Source organism: Grampus griseus (assembly GCF_964374135.1).
Source record: "Grampus griseus genome assembly, chromosome: 8".
Taxonomy (NCBI): domain Eukaryota; kingdom Metazoa; phylum Chordata; class Mammalia; order Artiodactyla; family Delphinidae; genus Grampus; species Grampus griseus.
In genome coordinates this window covers 104,478,602-104,484,948 of record NC_139002.1, presented here as the reverse complement: position 1 = coordinate 104,484,948, position 6,347 = coordinate 104,478,602, and positions in this window count along the sequence as shown.

Below are 6,347 nucleotides of genomic sequence, written 5' to 3'. Positions count from 1 at the left end.
GAAAGTGATTGGCTATGGTTTTCAAGTTGGATAAGGAGGTGATAATATTAGAGGGTGAGGGACAATGAAAAGTAAAATCAATGAGCTGGGAGTTCCAATGGGATCAAAGGGATTAGAATGTTAAAGAAAGCAACCTGGAATGACAGAAGATGGCTGAGTTGAAGACAAGAAATAAATTTCAAAAGACTAAGAGGATGGCATTTTTGAAGGATTGTCTTCAAACCAAAAAAACAAAACACACTTCTATATCAACTGGTGTTTAAGAATGGTGCACCAGTGAGATGATTTACCCATTCCCCCTTGATGAAGGGGGAAAACACTGCCAACCAGGTTTCTTATCCATCTGCTATCTTAAAAGACATTCAAGGGCTTCCCTGGTGGTGCAGTGGTTAAGAATCCGCCTGTCAGTGCAGGGGACACGGGTTCGAGCCCTGGACCAGGAAGATCCCACATGCCGCGGAGCAACCAAGCCCGTGCGCCACAACTACTGAGCCTGCGCTCTAGAGCCCACAGGCCACAACTACTGAAGCCCACGCGCCTAGAGCCTGTGCTCCGAAACAAGAGAAGCCACCGCAGTGAGAAGCCCGCGCACCGCAACGAAGAGTAGCCCCCGCTCTCCACAACTAGAGAAAGCCCATGCGCAACAACAAAGGCCCAACACAGCCAAAAATAAAATAAATTAAAAAGAAAGAGACATTCAACACCAAAACCTAAAGGAAATTTGTTTAAAGAAATTGTTTAATGACTAAGTTAATTTATGACTGACTTTGGAGGATGCCCAGGTACTGTTTATTATTTCATTCTTCACTTTGGTAAAGCAAATCAGTATGGTTCTAACATGACTCTTTCTAAATCCAAAGTTATAGTAACTACATAAGAAATTAATCTCTGATGAAAAATTGGACCAAACAGTAAGAATGCTGGTCTATACACTCCAAGTCAGTCAAATACTTTAGTGAAATTGCAGGGAGGTGGGTGTTAAAAAAATTTTTAAAGGCTGTTCTTGTTGCAGCACGAGAATGTAGCCGAACAGGACACCAAGAGGGGAAAATAAAAACAAAAAACCCATGGCTTTGGGCACCAAGAGAGTAAGATATCTGCTAATAAGCTATAGCTTGACCTACACAACCACTGCAGAAAACCAGTTGGGTAAAGTCTTCCACCCAGTAGGACATCTGCGGGATAAGATCTCCACTTAGGCCAACATAATGGCCCATAATTTTATAAGTCTAAGGTATGTCTTCCAGCCAGATAACTTACATATTGTAAAAGGCTACCTATAGCCTTAAAGCCCAATTCAAGAAAAAGGCCACGGGACATAAGTAAACTTCAAAATAGCAAACATAAGAACAGGCCAAATATGGCAATGCACCTATATGAAACTGGAGCAGATTTATCACCAATCAAGTAGAAGAGCTCCTTCACCAAATATGAGGTGGTTCTAAAAACCTCGAAAAAAGGACTCCCCTGGTGGTCCAGCGATTAAGACTCCACACTCCCAATGCAGGGGGCCAGGTTCGATAGGAAACTAGATCCCACATCCATGCCACAACTAAGAGCCTGCCTGCCACAACTAGAAGATCCTGCATGCTGCAATGAAGATCCCACGTGCCACAACAATTTATTTGGAGCAGCCAAATAAATAAATATTAAAAAAAAAAAACAACCCTCAAATAAGCTTTGTTTTGGATTGCCAAGGGGGGATAACTTGACAAAGAAAAAAATTTTCAAAAGGGATTAAAATTTATGTATCTACCCCCAATTGTTCTGCATGCTGTCCACCAGAGATGGAAACAGTGTAAGACAGAATAGGTGAAGACAGAAATGTCATTCTCATCCATCTTGACAAATAGAGGCACACTGGGTCCCTGTAGGTTCAATACTATTAGAGAAGTCCTGGGCATTGTCACAACTGGATTGGGGAGCACTATTGGTTGTTTGGTAGGTTCTGTAGGTTGACTCCTACAGATTGAATCCCTGGAGGACAGGCATGCCAAACCACAACAAATCCGATTTATACTCTATAAGTAAAGCCTAAATACATTATTCAGAGCACTCTAGGCATAGATTTACAACCAGGGTTGACTTTTCCCCCAAGGCCAACCCCTACAGACTGTGATTTAAAGGGTCTAAGGCAGTGGTTCCCTCTGGATAAGCAGGTTTTGTTAGAGTAGGTAGGACGCATCTGTATCCCGTTCATTCCAGTCTTCCAGGAAAAGTGCTAAAATTTCTTGCTTCTTATAATCAGAAGAGGAAATATGATGTTCTAACACTATTTTCATTCCTTTAGTTCTACTGCAATTAAATTGAGATTTCTTTCAATTTGGTCCCCAGCTGAGTGCCCACCTAGAAAGCAAAGTCAGGTATCTACCTCATACTTTATATCAAATAAATTCCAAATAGATTAAATTTTTAGTTAAAAAATGAAACCATTAAAGTATCAGGAAAAAAGTAAGAATTTTCTTATGTTCTTCAAGTGCAGAAATCCCAAATATGATGCAAATCCTGAAGTCCTAAGAATAAAGGCTGGAAATTCAACTACCATACATTTTATTTTCTTACATGGCAAAAACATCATGAATAAAATGACAAATTGGGAAAAACACTAGCAACTCCTACCACAAAGAGCTAATTTCCTAAACATATACATTGCTTCCACAAGTTAGTTAACATGAAGACCCAATTTTTAAAAAAAGGTAAAGACTAAGGATATGAAAAGACAAAAAATGCAAATGGCTCTTAAAAATATAGAGATGATCAACCTCATTCATTATAAAAATAGACACTAAGTATAATTATAATAAGATACCATTTAACCCATCGGGTTGGGAAAGATGAACAAATGCACTGATGAGGGTTTAAAGAAACATTTGAAAAACTGGAATAAATTCTGAGAACAATCTGACATGTAGCAAAATGTAAAATGCCATTCCATCTCTAGGAATATAACTTACAGATACACTTGCACTCATGCAAAGTAACTATATTTCATCTAATCCAAATGCCACTGATTTTAAGGTCATCATTGATTTTAAGATGCATCGTTATTTTATGTACCACTAAAATCAAAACACTGCCAATTAAACTATGGATATTAAGATACAAATTTCTGATATTAAAAAATGTGGGGGAGGGGCTTCCCTGGTGGCGCAGTGGTTGAGAGTCCGCCTGCCGATGCAGGGGACACAGGTTCGTGCCCCGGTCCGGGAAGACCCCACATGCCACTGTGGGATGCCATGGCCACTGACTGCCATGGCCTGCGCATCCGGAGCCTGTGCTCCGCAATGGGAGAGGCCACAACAGTGAGAGGCCCCTGTACCGCAAAAAAAGAAAAAAAAAAATGTGGGGGAAATATATATATATATTCTATAACCTCATTAATTTCATTCCATAATTTTTTAAATTGAGGTAAATATTCAAAATCTGGTTCCCTATCTTTGCTGGGCATCCTGAATTTTACAAGATGTGCCATGCTGAAATTCTACAGGAAACCTTTTTGGGCATCTTAGCTCCCAGACTGCTTCTCTGGCTCTCCAGGGAAAACTTTTCATCATTTACTACGAAAGTCTGCTCTTCAAACCATTTCAAGTCTATAAATAAAATCAGAATGTCTTAGTCCAGCTCACGCTAGTGTGTAAAAACGATCCTCCTTCCCCTTGCAATAGGCTAGACGGAACAGATCAGGTTGGAACAGATCAGGTTGGATGGCCCAACCTTTTTGGCACCAGGGAGTGGTTTCATGGAAGACAATTTTTCCGCGAACGGGGGCGGGGTATTCAGGTGGTAATGCGAGTGATGGGGAGCCGCAGATGAAGCTTCGCTCACTCCCTCGCCTGCCACTCACCTCCTGCTGTGCGGACCAGTTCATAAGCAGACCAGTACCGGTCCACGGCCTGGGGGTTGGGGACCCCAGGTGCTAAGGAAGCTCCAAACTCAATCTGGTTTCAATATTCCCTACATAGTGAAAATGAGAGAGGTCCCATCTCGCAGTTTAACTGAGTACGAACAATTCAGTATGTTCAGTAGAGGTACTCTACTGAACCAGCAGGCTTAGCCCTTCAAAGAACCAGCGCCAGTGGACTAAGAGCATAGTACTCAGTTTCCCTATTGGCCTTGACAAGTTAGAGAAAACATGAGCAGTAGTAACATACTCAATTCAACTTTAAGATTTACTTATCATTAGCTAAGCCCCTTCCTTCTTTGGTGTCTTATCTCCCTGACAAACTGCTAGCACCACCCCTATCCTGTATCTCAGGGGTGTTATTTACCTGCCAGTGAATAATACTAGGCCCTACTCATGTCAGAAAATTTGTATTTGGTGAGAAGTTGGAAGGTTTCCTATGTTAAGCCATCATCTCAGGCTTAAGTCAGAAAAAAGCCGTTAGCATAAAACTTATTTTTATCAAAATTATGCACGAACGGGCTTGCCTGGTGGCGCAGTGGTTGAGAGTCCGCCTGCCGATGCAGGGGACACGGGTTCGTGCCCCGGTCCGGGAAGATCCCACATGCCGCGGAGTGGCTGGGCCCGTGAGCCATGGCCGCTGAGCCTGCGCGTCCGGAGCCTGTGCTCCACAACGGGAGAGGCCACAACAGTGAGAGGCCCACGTACCGCAAAAAAAGAAAAATTATCCACGCACATGATTTAGCAAATATAACAAGGCTTTCACGTCTCTTGCCCCATCCTCCCCAGAAGCAACAGATCTTAGCTCTTTTCAGCGTTCCTTACCTTTGTGTCTGAGTAAGATGCTCCCTGTTCTTCATTTACCACTTTAAGAAATTATCTATTTTTTTTTGGTAATATTTGGCTGCGCCAGGTCTCAGTTGAGGCACGTAGAATCTTCACTGCTGTGTACGGGATCTTCGTTGTGGCATGCGGGATTTTTTTTTTTTTTCAGTTGTGTCGTGCAGGATCTAGTTCCCTGACCATGGATCGAACCCAGGGTCCCCGCGTTGGACGCCAGGAGTCCCTATCTATTGATTTCTATTATGAAATTCTGAATTTTGCTCTTACACACCCCATTACTTACCCATCCACACTTCCCTATTCTCCCAATTTAGATGAAAATTATTTTATTAAATATATAAATCATGCTGCCATGATTATGACTCGGTAGAGGTCCTAATTATATTTTATGAGTTTTTGTTTACTCTGGAATTAGCATTTACATTTTTTCATTTATTTTCTATTTTCTTATCAGCAATTGAGCTAACTCTTCAAATGAACCAAAATTTCCTCAAGATATTCAAATATGCTAAGTTTCAAAATCAGTCTTAAGAGTCATTCCATTCTAGAACTCAACTTTCCCTTGCTGCAACCTAGAGTACTGTTCTCCAAGCCAAAGCAGAAAAGCAGTCCTGGGACTTCCCATTGCCATCATTTCTGGGAATTCCGTTTGCCTCCGCATGAGACCACATGGAGAATTCCAGTACTAAGCAAACTCTACTTCAGTAATTTGCACCAGCATTTAATACCACAATGCAAATAGTCTACCTCTCACTACTCCATCCCCCTAGAGTCTAGCTTATTGCTGATGTAGCTCTGGGATAAGAAGCCTGGTTTAATTTAGCATTCCAACTCAACCCCAATTTTGAGGGTGTGTGGATGACTTTTAAGTGAAAGTTAATCTAACACCAAATCAGTATCATCCTGAAAACTGCCCTCCTAAGCCCTCTGACTCATCCAGAATCGGGCTTGGCCAGACGCCATCACAACAGAATGGTGTAACCATTCCTATCTCCACCTAACATATATACCAGTTATTTGCACACCCAAATTGCCTATGCAGAAAGCTGCCTGTGTAGGCAAAATAAGGACAGGCACCTAATCATCTTTATTCTCCACATGGTACTTACACGTAGCTGCTAACCAGTGAGTACTTCACAATGTGCAAAGCAAGCTCTCAGGTGGATGCCAACCACAGTTTACTCAACGGAACAAAAAGAAAAGTGGAAGGCTACATGGGAATTCCCTGGCTGTCTGGTGGTTAGGACTCAGTGCTTTCACTGCTGAGGGCCCGGGTTCAATCCCCTGGTGCGGAACTAAGATCCCACAAGACATGCAGCGCAGCCAAAAAAAAAAAAGTAGAAGGCTACAGAAAGCTAGTGTATTAAAGCATCACTCTTAAAAAACTACTGTACAACTCCTGAGGCTAAGCGTTAGCAGTATAACTTTGTCAATGACACAGGGCAGACTACGTGGCCTCAACTCGAGATACATTGGATTGGAAATACACACAAAAATAATTTCACAAAATGTAATGTTGAAATAGCGAATTCAATCATTTCAAAACACCTTTTTAAAGTTTTAGAACTACTTTTCCACTGTTCTTAACAGTGTTTTTCCTTTC